Source organism: Panthera uncia, chromosome B1 (assembly GCF_023721935.1).
Source record: "Panthera uncia isolate 11264 chromosome B1, Puncia_PCG_1.0, whole genome shotgun sequence".
NCBI lineage: Eukaryota > Metazoa > Chordata > Mammalia > Carnivora > Felidae > Panthera > Panthera uncia.
Window position 1 is genome coordinate 199,160,990 of NC_064811.1, and position 15,403 is coordinate 199,176,392.

The 15,403-nt window shown below is 51.4% G+C and overlaps 1 protein-coding gene across 3 annotated transcripts in view; it reads right to left on the bottom strand.

Annotated features, from left to right (window-relative positions):
- The window catches only part of DLGAP2 (DLG associated protein 2), a 386,235-nt gene that overhangs the window by 157,975 nt on the left and 212,857 nt on the right, over window positions 1-15,403 (bottom strand). For 2 of the 3 annotated variants that reach the window (XM_049631830.1, XM_049631828.1), the window contains exon 3: window positions 6,243-6,308. The exons of the other annotated variant lie outside the window; for it this stretch is intronic. The gene's annotated coding sequence lies outside the window, so the exon portion shown is untranslated. The remainder of the gene's footprint in view (window positions 1-6,242; window positions 6,309-15,403) is intronic. 3 annotated transcript variants of the gene reach the window in all.

Here is a 15,403-nt window from a genome sequence, read left to right on the forward strand (position 1 = left end):
GCGTCTTCCTGGTGTGGGTGACATCGTCTCAACGGCCGTGGGCTCGTCGCGACCCTCAGGCCCTCTGAGGCCGTGAGGCCGGGGACAGCGTCTTCCTGGTGTGGGTGAGGCTTACACACCGTGTGCCCTGCTGAGTGCAGTGCATCTCTGCGGGATGGACACCCAACCTCACAGCTGTGCTTCACTGACTCTCGCCTTCCAGAAGGAGCCCCACCCGCACAGGCCGGTGCTGGGATCCTAATCAGGGCACGCTTTTTCTACACGGGTTCTTTAACTACCAGTTCACACGCTGATGTGTTTTATGCCCCAAGGGCGGCTGTCGGATTTCCAGGTCAGGGTCGAGAGCGATCTCATGCTTTGCTCCCGGACCAGGAGGGCTGAGTAGCAGGTGGACGCACGGCCTGTCCTCCGGTGGCCCCGCCCCACACGGCTGCTGAGCTCAGGCCTGGCTGCATAGCTTCTCTCTCACCTTCTTCACCCTCCTCTCTGGTTCTTCGCTCTGCACTAGTTTGACACCTGTTGCATTTTTAGGGAACGTTGTCAGTGCCTCTCTAGCTGTACTGAACTCACTTTCTTTAGCCTATACACCAGCCTGGTTTGTTTTTTTCTAATTCCTCCACCGAGTGGAACTAAGTCAGGGAGCTTGGTGGTCGTCTGCGTGGACATGGGAGCACCCTACGTAGCAGAAAACACTGAACTTTGTCACTTGAATGGATGAATGAATGAATGAATGAATGAAGGCTGCTACAGTCTGAATGTCTGCATCCCCCAAAATGTATACATTGATGGCATTGGGAGGGGGGTCCTTGAGGCGGTGGTTAGCTCATGAGAGATTAGTGCCCTTATATAAGAGACCACAGAAAGCCCCCTCACCCCCCCGGGTGGGGACTCACAGGAAGACGGAGTCTATGAGCCAGGAAGGACCCTCACCAGACCCCAAATCCCCAGCACCTTGATCTTGGACTTCAGCCTCCAGAGCAGGGAGATACAAATGCTGCTGTTTACAAGCCACACAGTCCGCGGTCATTTGTTACCGTGGCCTGAACAAGCTAGGACAAAGGCATGTGTGCATGGAAGCATGAATGAGTCAATAAAGATTTACTGCTTGAGGAAGGGGGCCGGCCCGGGGAAAAGATACTGTAATTCACTTGGTAACAACCAGGCTCGGAAATTGTGCAAGTTAAAAATTGATATTTAGGGGAAAAGCTAGGGAATGCAATTCAGAAATTTAGATGTAAATTCCTAACATCCTAATTTCCACAAATAATAAATATTAGCAATTTTAAAACTAATTTTGATTTCTTTGTATAGAAATAAAGTTTTAACATGAAATGGTTATACAGTCTTTTGGAATGCTCTCTTGACTGATGTTTAACCTTTCCCCCTGTCCTGCCGCATGTGATGGTAACTGTGGATGTCACACCCTGGGGAGGATTCTTGCCCCTGTGGCCTCTGGGCTCCCACGGGTACTGGTGCGTGGGGGTGAAGGACAAGGGGAGGACAGGGAAGGATGGAGAGAGGGTTTCACAGCACTTAGGGTGCAGCAAATGAACACACTATCACTGCACAGAAACATGGCACCATTTCCACTATTTCTAGAAACTTCTAGGAACTTCCCTTAAGGAAATAAGTGTGGATGTCCATTCAGTTACAAAGCTACATGTCTACAAGATGACCAGGGGTGTTTATAAAAGGACACAAAATATAAATCTCTAAAAAGGGAGTTTTTAAAAAAAAAAAACAAAACATTTTCCTTTAGAAAGAGAGAGCAAGCATGTAAGTGGGGGAGGGGCAGAGAGCGAGAGAGGGAGAGAGAGAATCCCTAGCAGTCTCTGTGGTGTCACTGCAGAGCCCGACCCGGGGCTCCCTCCCATGACCCTGACATCATGACCGGAGCCAAAATCCAGAGTAGGACGCTCGACCAACTGAGCCACCCGGGTGCCCCATCTAAAAAGGGAGTTCTTTGAAAATAAGTTTTGTATAATTAAATACTGTGTGACGTGCATGTGGTTAAATGGTGTGCAGACCAGAAATGATAACGGGGGGGTGGCACTAGACAAGACCATATCCCCACATATGCACCTGCCCCACAGAAGGCTGTGTCGGTAATTATTGCTTCAACATTCAAGTACTTTTTTAAATTGCAGAGTCCACCCCTTTTCCTTGTGTCGTGTCTCATATAATATGTACCTACTCTTCTTTGATCATTTAATGTCGACTTTTTAAAAAAAATTTCACTTTGCAGCTGACTTACCAGCATAAAATCTAGGCCAATATTGCAGTCCTCATAAATGCTTATAAACTGGCAACCCTCTACAACTGATTTAAATATAACGTTTAAGAGAACGGTGTCACGAAAATTACCGGCAGAGAGAGCAATCTGATCTCAGTGTGTCTGAAGGTCTTCCCTCAAACCCTTTCCCTGGGAGAAGTGGGCTCTTCCCTTGTAGTCATTGAGAAGGTGCTAAATCAATTGACTTTTACCGCCGACTTCAGATTAATTCTAAAGCAACCTGCTTTATCTTCCTACTTCCATATGCTGCATTATGTGAGCTCTGCAGCACGCATGCACCCTTAATGGGGCACAGGAGGAGCCGGAGCCAATTCTCCTATTTCTTTGCCAAATTGTCTGTCACGAAGGACGATTTTAGGATTTGCAATGAGTGCCGCTCGCCCCTCCTGTAACCTCACCGCTGCCCGGAAGTAGCCCGAGCTGCCCTGAGGAGCGGCCACACGTTTCGGAAACAAGACGTCCTCCTTCCACAGCCACGGCCGTTAACGTGGATGTGAGGCAGGAGGATGGGAGAGCCGTGCGTTCAAGACAGAAGACCTGTAAAGACCCATCCGCTTCAGGGGCTACAGGCAGAGGGGATTTGAAAAAAAGAAAAAGTCTACGAGTTGGCATTTGTTCCTGATCAGCGACTCTAGCAGCAGTGGGAACGTGACTCAGCCCTTCCCCCCTTCCTCCCGCTGAGCCGCCCTAGCTGCCTTCCTTGCCGTTTGTGCCCTTGACACCAGCGTTCCCTGCCCCGGGCCACACGCGAGTCACGCAGGGAACCCTCAGAGGCAACCACGCATCGGAACGTCCCGGCGCGGGACCGGGTCTCCGTATTTCTAAATACTCCCCAGGTGGCTCCGGCTAGTGAGAACCACGGTGGACACCCAGTGTTGCCGTGAACGGGCTGAGAAGGATGGCCGGACCCACTGGTGCATGTCCCCGACCCGGGCCACCTCCGCGTGGGTCCAAGTCACGCCACGCCTGCTCGTTCAGCACCACGCGTGGGAAAGCTGGATGTGTGTCTGCGAGCTCCTTGTGGCCGACGCTCCCCAGAGCCTCATCTTTCTTTCCGCCTCTAAAATCCAACTGTCTTGACGTGCTCGTAATCGTCATCCCCTCACGGCCAGACCGCACAAGCAGCTCACCAAACACTTTCTGTCCCTAAACAGTACGGACGTTCCGCAAAACAAACTTAGGATCCAGCAATTCTAAAAGACAAAGGCAAGGTCCCGAAGAGATTCTGTGCGTCTGACAGCATTACGCATCGTGGCCTAGAGGTGGAGGTAACACACGTGTCCATTAAGGGATGAAGGGGCAGACTGGATGTGGTCGATACATACGACAGAATATTACACAGCCTTAACAAGGAGGGAAGTTCTGTCACGTGCTACGATATGGCCGAATCCTGAGGGCATTCTAGAGAGTGAAAGAAGTCAGTCACAGAGCAACAGATACTGCATGACCCCGCTCAGACCGGGAATCTAAAATAGTCAAACTCACAGAAGCAGAGAGGAGGAAGGGGTGGGGGGCGGGAAGTACCTGCTCCTGGGTGCAGAGTTGGGTTTGGGAAGATGGGAAGAGATCTGGGGACGGTGACAATCACCCTGTTGGGTGACTGTGAATGTATTCCACGTCCCCGAACACACACGTTGAAAAGGGGTCAAAATGATGAATTTTACGCTGTGCATATTTTACCAACAAGACAAAATGCCTTGTGTCTGTACAATGCAGCCCATGTCATGCTGCCAGTGAGGTGCTCTGACCCCTTCAATCCCTGTACTTACCTCTCCACACTCCATTCGCGTGACCAGGAACATATTTAAACTCCCCGTCTGGGACTCGGCAGTAAGAACACGGTGGGACCTGTGCTTCCAGTGTGATCCCCACAAGCTTTTGGCTTTGTGCTGCTGCTTGGTCACCTACGCCCCTCCGGGACGCCGTCCCGTGTTACACAAGGCCCAGTGTGCCGTGATTTAGCCGAGATAAGGGGTCTCCCCCAAGGTGGACCAGCTCTCAGGGATGCGCCCTGGCTCTCCCCTGAGTTCCTCCTGGCTGCTGACTGTCAGCACCAAATCCTGCCGGCCACAAAATGTGGCTTAAAGACGCACACCCCTCCTCTGTTCTGGCCCATGTCCCCTGTTCTGAGGCGGTCACAGAAGGGAACCGGCACCACAGGCAAATGGTGATCTAAAGACGTCCAGACACAGCACGAGTGCAGGTGAACCGCCAAAGTCCCAGTGACACAAAAGTTGACGGTATCGTACGTTCACTGGACGCCTCTTTAGGCCTGCTTCCTGGTGATTGCTCGGGGTGATGGAGAGCGCCACCGAGTGTAACAAAAAATAACGCACGCCCATCCACACGAGCCAGTTCGCTCTCTAGTAAGAAGTAAAGATAACCTGGTTTGCATATTTCTGAGTAAAGAAAGGCTTGTTTAGAACGGCAAGTTAGAAGTAAATTTTGAACTCGATCACAGTGGAAAATAGCTACTCTTTTACAACTAAATCTGTATTTATAATCTCATTGAAAAGAAAATTTTTTTTTGCTTCTGATTTTCTTTAAAATTTTCTTTTTATTGTAGTTTTTTTTTTCAATTTTTTTTTTTTTTTGAGACAGAGAGAGACAGAGCATGAACGGGGGAGGGGCAGAGAGAGAGGGAGACACAGAATCGGAAACAGGCTCCAGGCTCCGAGCCATCAGCCCAGAGCCCGACGCGGGGCTCGAACTCACGGACCGCGAGATCGTGACCTGGCTGAAGTCGGACGCTTAACCGACTGCGCCACCCAGGCGCCCCTAAAATTTTCTTTTAATACTTATTTATTATTGAGAGAGAGGGACAGAGTGTGACCAGGGAAGGGGCACAGAGAGAGGGAGACACAGAATCGGGAGCAGGCTCCAGGCTCTGAGCTGTCGGCACAGAGCCCGACACAGGGCTCGAACGCACAAACCACGAGATCGTGACTTGAGCCAAAGTCGGACACTTAACCGACTGAGCCACCCAGGTGCCCCTAATTTTCTTTAAAAGAAATCACAGCTTTATACAAGTGGCCTCTTTGACTTTCCAATGTTATTCTTTAAGCCAATCAAATGGGCAATAGATTCACTGGCTAAAGGTCTGAAATAAATTAGGAAAAATTCAAATTCAAGCCTAAACCATCCTCATGTTCCCTAATTCAGCCCCGAGGGCTGTGACAGCCCAGGACCATTGGTGACCTGGGAGAGCAGCTTGGCATCTTTTAGGCCATCGCACAGCGTGGGGCAGACAGCATGGAGCCACCAGTAGGGTGTATTTTCTCACTTGCTGTTGGATGTTGAATTTATTCAACACTCCACATGTCTTACAGAGACACTGGCCCCTTTTCATGTAAGCATGATCCACGTCAAGTGACGATGGCCAAAGAGAGCACTGGCTCGATTGTGTGTGTGATGTGGCATAAAAAGGAAATCTCCACAGGAAATACGCTGTGACGGTAATTTGGAGCTTACGGCCACACTCAGCATCCACACCCCGGTGCGCACTGGGCTGGCCCGCAGTAATCTGCTGTCTCAAGTCGGGTGAAAGAGCTCGTAAGAACCATAAATGAGGAGCTCTTCCCTTCCTCAGATCCACTGAGAGCAAGTTTTAGTCACAAGAGAGCAAAGGCGAGAGGTGCCATCTCACACACATATCAATGATGCCAACAGCTTGATGATTATTAATAATAGTTAGCTGCCTCAGCAATTCATCTGTGGTGATTTGGAGCAAACGTGTTCTCACCTACAGCTTCCATAATGTCTACAAACTATTTAAAATGTTCACCACATCTTACTCCGTTCTTGAAATTAGGACGCGCAAAGTCACACGCTTGCTTAACCCGTTTTTGCGGTGGGGATCCCGTCTGTGAGGTGCAGAGCGCCACCCGGCCCGGGGCGTGCCCGCCGTGTCTGATCTGTGCAGTCACCGGGGCCGAGCTGTGTACTCTACCTAGATCCTCCTCTGCCGGCCCCGGAAAGCTGATGCCCGGCTGGACCAGGTCCCCGCCCTCTTCCTCTGCAAGAGAGAGAGAGAGTCACTCTTTAATACATTTCAGGAGTGGATGGCAGTTAGCTCAGCGCGTCCCCAACGCTCCACACCCCCAATGCCCAAACACGAGAGATTCGTGCCTCTTTGCTCCAAGGGCACTGCTCAGAGGTCCCTGCCAAGCTGTAACCTGGGCACGGGTGCCCCCTCTGTGAACACAGCACTGGAACGTGGTGCATGGCTGTCCCGTGCAGGTGTCCACCCGGGCAGGGCGTCCATGAGTCTCCACTATACTTTGGGTTTAATAAATAACAGATAATAAATCTGAGCTCTTCTGCAGATTAGACTTCGTCTGCAGAGTCGGCCACACTCTGCTTCCATCCCTCCCACCCCCCGCCACCTCCAGCCCCCTTGAATCCTGGGTGAGCGTCGCACTGCCCAGGATGACACTACCTCTCTTGTCCATAAAGTTCTACACTGAGGCTCCTTCAGCAATATTCAAAGCCTGCAGTTACCGTGTCCACGCCTAACGTTGGTTAATCTTAAGGTCGACATCCCAAACATGAAATCTGTCTCCTTCTGTTGGGAGAACACGTCAGGTCGCTGGCACTGATGTTCAGTTGCTCAGTGGCATGTACTGCAAAAGCAGACAGCATGTGCCTGCAGTGACATCATCATGTGGGGGTAAAAGGTCTTGGGGGTCATCTAGCACTGCCCTTCCTGCCCAGATGGGATGGCAGGGCCAGGGAGATGCAGGGACCTGGGTTCTTTACCCAGCTGGCCCCCGGGGCACCGGATTAGAGCAGTCTGCTGCCCTAGCCTCCACCGGGGCTGCGCCGGGGTCCCGGACCCCCACACCCAGTCAGAGGTGAGAGGCATAGCTGGCTCATCTCCATATGGAGACAGGCAGCTTCAGGCAAGGGCTCTTCTGGCAATACATCACGTATGTAGTAAATACATACTTTGGCACATGTCCCATAAATATAATTTTTCCACGTGCACTTATGCAGGCCTCCGGTGTTCATGAGTGAGTTTTAAGGCACACAAATATTCCACGCTTACATCCTGGTAGTAACATTAAATATGGTTAACCATGCTGTCGTCTGCAGAAGGATTCATTCTAGTACATTGTGACCAAAGCCACATGGGCTGTCACCACCTTCGGTTCAGCAAATCAGCATTTTCCGTTTACAGGACGTTAAGAAAGGCAGATGCAAGGCTGGCAATGAGAGATGGTCCCGAGGCTACGGACGCTTCTCACGCAAACCTGCAGTGGAATTTCATGTTATGGGATCTTCCGGCCGTTGCTTAAAAAGTGACACGTGTTATACTTTTATATATGAATGGTGTGTGAACTGGGTCAATCAAGTATTTACAAGACAGCTCATTAAAGTCATTTAACGTGATTTGACCACGCCCCATTTTCCCACAGCAGCAGCCACTTTGTGCACTTTGGAGCTGTGTCTTCCTGCTCGTGACTGGTCTGCTCCAGGGCTGGCCCGTCAGATGAGCACGTTAGGTATAACATTAGACCAGACACGGCTGTGCTTTCGTCTCTTTAGAACTAGAATGCAACAGAATGCACACTTCTAATTAAATACAGTTGCCATGGCGACCGTGGTCACGCAGCCCGCGCGGCCAACTTGGAAGCAGTCTGCATTAGTTGGGGAAGAATGGAATTACGAGAATAAACCAAAACAGCCAGCCTCCGCCTGCAGACCTTGTTCGCCTTAGCTCAGACACACACGTACACAGCAGAAAGCAACAAAGGGCAAGCTTCCGCAGAACGGACTGGAAGGGTGAGTGGACGCTGAGCCGGCTGTGGAAATCAAACGCACGAGAGGCCGGCCTGCAAACACACCAAGCACACGCAGGCCTCCGACAGAAAGCTCACACGGCACTCACAAAGCTTTAGCCGCAGCTGAACACGGGCCTGTCGCATTATTTCGAGAACATTCCCCGGATGACGGTGAGTGGGTTTGAAGGTCGGTCCTGACTTTTTTTTTTTTTTAATATTTATTTATTTTTAAGAGAGTGAGAGTACGAGCAGGGGAGGAACAGAGAGAGAGGGAGACACAGAATCTGAAGCAGGCTCCAGGCTCTGAGCTGTCAGCATAAGGCTTGACGCGGGGCTCAAACTCACAAACTGCGAGATCATGACCTGAGCCAGAGTCGGACGCTTAACCGACTGAGCCACCCAGAGCCCCAGTCGGTCCTGACTTTTAAAGGTGGGAATGATTAACTGCCGACTTTGCCTCTGCTCTTGTCCTTTATCAGACCAAAACTGAACAAGGCCTAGAAGCAGGTTAACCAGGCGAACCCTTCACAGTTAGAAAACTAGGATATGGGTTGGGGGTAAATGCATTCAAGCTTTCTGGCTCTGGCTTGCCTCCTAGCTGATAAGGCTTCGCTTCAAGTGGGTGTTGGCACAAGCAGTGGTTCCCGTCCCGCCTCACCCAACCAGGCCTTGTCTTTCAGCTTAAATGTGTTTTCACCGTATCTGCACCATCTCCCAGCCGGAACCTGACCCAGACGGCAGTGCCGCTGAGATGCACGGGCAGTGCCTGTGCGCCTGCCGCCCTGCCGTCCCCAGCATCTACCCTGGGCGCCATCGGATGTGCGACGGGCGAGCTAAGGGGGGCGGGCCACACCGTCCTGCTCGGACACCCGCTCTGACAGGCCTTGGCTTCGATCCCTGGGCCCGATCCAGGGACACCTGCACGCACGTTCTCTCGGGGATCTTTCTTCTGGCCCCGTCCGTGCTCGGGAAGGGAACCCTCTGCCTCGCCAATGTCACTAAGGCAAATGTCACCTGAGAAAGAAGCGTGGGCAGCGTGTTGGGCCAGCGGCTCTGCTTGCTCTGCACCGACCTTCTGAACCTGGTGGCCGTGGGCCGCCTTGGCCCAGCGTCCTGGCTTTGTGCCTTCCGTGGCCAGGAGGGGCCGGAGCGGCACAGGCTGCAAGAGTGAGAGTGGTACTCAGTGCTAGAAACGAAATGCCCATCTGACACCAAGTGAAAATGTCCGTCGCGGTTTCTTAGCAAAAACAGAAATGTGCTGGGGCGCCTGGGCGGCTCAGTCGGTTGAGCGTCCGACTTCGGCCCAGGTCACGATCTCGCGGTCCGTGAGTTCGGGCCCCGCGTCGGGCTCTGGGCTGATGGCTCGGAGCCTGGAGCCTGCTTCCGATTCTGTGTCTCCCTCTCTCTCTGACCCTCCCCCGTTCATGCTCTGTCTCTTTCTGTCTCAAAAATAAATAAACGTTAAAAAAAAAAACAAAAAAAAAAAAACAGAAATGTGCCATAGACTGAAAAGTTTTAGAAGCCCTCCACCGACATATTTACACACACGTAATGAAGTCGGTCTTCACTCCCGTGATCCCTGAAGGGACACCCCTAACTTGGGGCTGTGAGCCTACAACCTCTCTGACTAGACTCACCTCATGACTTATTTTTCTGTCATCCTGAAACCCAGATGAGTGCCATCTGACACGGGACCCAGTTTCTGCTGCCACCTTGGGGCGAATCGTAATCAGGCCTTTGTGTGACCCTGTGTCAGTCATGCTTCTCCAGAGCCAACACTTAATTCTGCGTGCACGAGGCGTGTGTCTAAGATGAGCACCCCACACACTTGGGTGTGGCCACTGACGCAACGCGACATGGGCACGTTCCCTCACGTCTCTGGAATCACCTGCGGACAAGGGAGGGGTCTGAGATCATTGGGGGCGACACTCAGTAAAACACAGGGCATCATGGCCATTCCATCAGGCATCATGGCTTCTACCTCCCCAGTCACCGCAGGAGTGGTGTCAGCACCGTAAGACTCGCTGGAAGGGAAACTGAGGCAGCACAGCATCTGCCCACAGCCAGTCCTCACAAGCAAGATCAACTGGTCGCAGCATGGACATTGTCCAACAAGGAACATGAGGCCCAGAGAGGCTGAGTACATGACCTGAGGACACATAGCCCCCCGCATCTCCGACTGGTTCTGCTCTCTCTGTCATGTCTCTGGGTCCCTTCATGCCTCCGCCATGACCTGTGTCTGATTCAGAGGGGCTTCTGCGCTGACCTTCCTCAAGAGGAAGCCCAGTGTCTTGAACTGGTATTGGAATGAGGTAACCCCCCCTGAACAAAGGGGCTGAAGAGGTGAGAGAGATGATTCTGGGTGGGGGAGGGCCACTTAGGCTCAAGGGTGCCCAGGGAGACAAACTTCAAGAAGTCCAACATTCACGGAAGTCGGTGGACACCTGCTCATTTCTGCTATGATGGATGCAGAAATCGGGGTCTGGGGAGGGTGGGTGATGTCCCTGAAGAGTCCTGTTGAGCCCAGCCTCTGGCTCTGCAGTTCAGGGATCTCTCAGGCCGCGGCATGGGGGCAGCTGGTTGGAGGCGTGAGCCATGAGTGACCCTTCATTTCATAAAGACCTGACCTGTGAATTCTTACTGCGAGGCTCAGAAAAGACACATGTGTTCAACCTCTGGGTTTTAAACCCTTGGAAGCACAGGTACAAATTACACCTTTGGGGAAGGGAATAGTTGTCTCTGAATCATGCTAACTCGGAATCTACAATAAGGAACAGGAAAGGCTTCAAAACAGTAGGTAGAAGGGAAAACAATGTTTGTATATGAAAAGGGAAATTGCTCATAAGAAAATATTGGATTTCTCCGCATAAAGGAATCCAATACTGCATTACCTCATAAACAACAAGGAAACAAAATGCCACGTTTTTATCCACTGTGCTTGGCACTCTGCCCCATCTCCCACTCCGTGCAGTGTGTGTGTGTGTGTGTGTGTGTGTGTGTGTGTGTGTGTATGTGTGTGAGCCCTGCAGCTCCCCAGTGGTGGCGGGAGGGCAGACGTGTGTCCTGACCAAGCTGACAAAGGCCCAGAGCAGTGAAGCAACCCTCCTGTCCTCACCAGAACCGTGACTCCATGCTGCATGTTGGAGCACAGCCCTTTGGTGGGACAGCCCCATTCCCAAGTGTGACCCATGCAGAACCCCAAACTACAGAGCAGCACTGGGGTGGGAAGCACGTGAGGAGGGCTGTCCCCTTCTGAGCCCTCTGCGCTGACGCCCACGAGGCTCCTCTGCACAACCACAGGGTTGAAGGGCACATGTGGCAGCCCAAGAGCAGCCAGACATTGGAAGCTGACTTCACCTAAGTGTCTGAAGAAGACATTCACTTTCTTTTATTGCAGGGACAGGAGGCTTTGCTCTGATGGGAGTGGAATTGGAAGATGTGCTGTTATGTCTAGGTTTCAAACTCTGGCTCATGTCCCCAAAGGCCATGCATTGCCCCCACATTGTGCTCAGCTGACCCCAGGTCTTCCCTTGGGGTCAGCCCCACTACAGGGCTGTTCTGTTCCTTCTGAAGCCCAGGGGCCCATCCCAGCTCACAGAGGCCTTGTCCAAGTCATGGGGCGCCTTGCCCTCGGGTACTGCTGCCTCTGTCCATCCAGAGCCTGCAAACTTGTGCTCTCTCACCATCTGGCCCCCCCGCCTTCTCCACCCCACCAGTATCAGCCTCCCTCCGGAACGCCACCTGCGCATTGATTAAGGGATGGGGCCAGGCAAGGAGGCCGGCGGTCAAGTCAATGAGTCTCCCTGTGAAGCTGAGTTTCCTGGCCATGTGGCTGCGGTCAGGAAACTCCTCATAGACAGAAAGGGCACAGCACAGGGCCTTGCAGAGTCACTGGTGTTACTGGCACGGGCGCAGTGACACCCCCAGAGTGCGAGGCGGTCCCAGGCTTCAGGCATGACAATTGGCAGCTGCTTCTAGGACCCCGTGAGCTCCACTGAGAAAGTGAAGTAACCACAAAGTTCAGCAATCCAACAGTCCGCCCAGTTTCTAGAGTCTTCCAGTCTTTAAAAGTTTACTTTAAAAAAAGCATACTCAAGCCTACATTTTAGCCGTTTCCCTAATGACAGGATTTGAAGGCTGCTTAAATTAAGAATTCATTTCTGCTCTGTTAGGACAAAGACACTGATTAGCCTGAATGCTCGCTTCCCCTTCTTCCATTCACAGCTGTGCCATCAGACGCAACCATAGTGATTACTAATGGCTTTTCTTTGAAAGCCATAGAAATGCTCACGATTTTATTTTGGACCAAGGATCAAGTCTCAGCAGAAGCTGCCCCTAAAGTCTGCAGAATTTTCACTAATAGTTACATGTCACCTAAGTCAGGCTAAGAGAACAACTCAAAGTCACTAACAAGTCAATCCCAACTCTGCCCAGGATAATAAAGGCTCTCAAAGCAGGAGACAGCTGAGCAGACCTTGTGTGGGCATTAGCACTCACAGCCCTGGCTTTCAGGCCTGGAGGCTTATCAAGTTAAGTTCACCACAACCCCACCACTGTGCACTCACATAAATCACAAGACCATCTTCCAAGGAGTTCAGTTACAACCAACTACAACATCCACTTAACGTTTGCATTTCTCTTGACTTGGGGGAAAAGATTTAAAAATGCTGAAGTGAAAAGCAGACTGTTTCTTATTTAAATATCTGAAGGCTTTGAGATGAAACTATACCTGTCTGCTGTGAAAGTTGAACATAACTCACTTCAAAAGTGACATTAATTATGTTTTATATAATATGTTTGAAGTCTACATTCCAAATGCATGCAGAGTTAAATCTTTTGCACCACCTTCTGTATTTAATAAGGTTTTATGCCAAAGTTTGCATGAAGATTTGTCCATCATGTTTAAACTGGAAATATTGTTTTACAGACAGAGTGAGGGGCATTTTTATAAAGCCTAGAAAAACCTGGCCTTCCTCCCTCAGGTTATTACTGCCCATACCTACATTACATGAAAGTCTCAGAGACCAGCATGAACACTGCGGGGACCAAAACTTGTTCTTTGTCTCTGACGGGCAGCTCATTCTGACGCTGGCTCATGAGGAGTCCCTAGCCAGGGCCGCCGCGTAATATACAGGACCCCCCGTTACATTTGAATTTCAGATAATCAAAGAGTAATTTTTTTGTTGTTCTGTCCCATGCAGTATCTGTTGTTTATCTGACACTCAACTTGCAGGGCACTCTGCTAAATCTTGGCTTGATTCCCCCGAGGAGCTTGTAGGAGATGCTCAGCTAATTCCTATACTTGTAACTATTGAGACGCTCAGCCTCTTTATCCAACCAGTAGCCCTGGGTGTGGGACTCACAGCTAACTTACCGAGGGCCACATATTAACCCACTGAGCTGGCAGGGCCACCCTAGCTCCAATGAACATCAGTACCGCTGTCGCCCTCATTATCTCGCCACCTCGTTTTACCAACAGCCCTGGCATTTGCTGTGGCCTGAATTCCAACCTATGTCCTCACCCTGTTAGTAAGTCCAGACTACATAACAACATGTAATGACCCACCAAACCCACGCACGCCACAGAGTTAACCCAAGTCCATGACAACTCACAGGAGCCCTTTCAGCTGCTCTAATGACTTCAGGACTGGCAGGATGATTCCACCTCCACTCAACGTCACTATTGAGTCTGGGATTAACAACCAATCTATTAACCCTAAATCAACGATGACGAGATATCATCTGAGAAAGTACATTCCAAGGCCCAGGCGGGTTCATTTCATGGCACCAGGGGCCAGTCTGGTGGGCAGGCAGGGTTGAGAACCACTAACTTAGTGGAATGAACAAAAGTAATTCATCCAAGGCCCTGATCCCTCCCTTTCCTTCTCTAACTAAAGCCAACAGAGCTGGCATCCAACCCCCCACAGGTCAGCTGTGGCCAGCGTTCCTGGGCTGCAGGGACACCCAGCCCAGTCCCACAGTGTGCAGGTGCTCCCGGAATTATTGGCTTCGTGTGAAGCTGGGGAAGGGGATCCTCTGCCTGTTACCACCTCCTCTCCCTCTCTTTGTTACACCACCAGCTGTCTGGAGAGGAGTTTTCTAGGCATTTTAACATTAAAAGAAGCCATGATATTAACTTTCAAATACTCTTAAATTGTGTATTTGGCATGTTGTCTTAATCTTCTATACCGGGTGACTATCTGGTGTCTCGCTTTGCCTGTTCACCCCCCGTAGGATGACTTCCACGCCAGCTGGAATGTGCTGTGATGTGCAGGAGGGGTGAGCAAGGGGTCTTTGCCCTGGGTTTTGCACGAGGGACTGCAGGGAAGCAGTGACGCTCGTTTCTTCTCTAAAAACCTCGGCAGCCTTGGCTTTTGGGTATCTGATTGCAGCAGAATGGTTCACTATGGCACGAAGTGTAGACCGTTAGAGACCTTGCAAGTACTTGAGAGATTCCTGATGTAACGCTTGCGGGAGAAGCATTGCTCAAACCCTGTGTCCTTCGAGGTCCCCACTTTGCTCAGAGGGCAGACTGGAGGCAGTTTACCATGATGCTGATTTGGGACCGTCGCTGACCGGAGGGATGACAATAGTGACATTTGGTCGTCCTCTAAACCTCCTGGGCTTTCCAGATCTTGTCCACCAGCCCACAGTCTTTTATACGTACGAAAGAAATGATAAAGACAGTTGCTGTTCCACAGTCTCTGGTAAAGCCTACGTCTGAATTTCTCCTTGTTCACTGGAACGAGATGGTCTGGACTGAAGACGGCAGGGCAACGATACACAGCTTCTGTCCTCCTCCGTCAAACACCGGTGTCTACTCAGTGCCGTCCTTCGTGCGTACGGTGGGAGAATCAGTGCTCAGGAAGACGCCCACAGACAGCGAGCCACTGGTCCGCTCGGCTGGCCGGTCTGTCTCTGAGCGTCTGCCACGTGTGGCCGTGAAGCCGGCAGCTCGTGTGGCTCCTGTCGCCACAGCTCTCTGAGGTGCCGGCCCACGGTTCGGCACAGAAAACTGCTTTCCAGATATTTACAGTTTGTAGGTAACGTGAAAAAGGAGTAGTTTTGTGTGTTCTCTTACCTTCTGTCTGCAACACACACGTAGGGCATCCTGGCATCTAAAGCGGCAGCTTTTGAGCATAACTCTGAGAATGGGTGCGCCGGGGCTCCCTGCAGACCCTGAACACGGTGCGGGGGGGGGGGGGGGGGCGGGGAGCAGAGACGCCTCACACTGTGCGACGGCTCAGCCTGTGGCACCTGCCCCTCGAGCTCCTTTCCAAGGAAGGGGTGAGGTGGTAGTTGCACGGATGGCATGCCCATGGTCCCT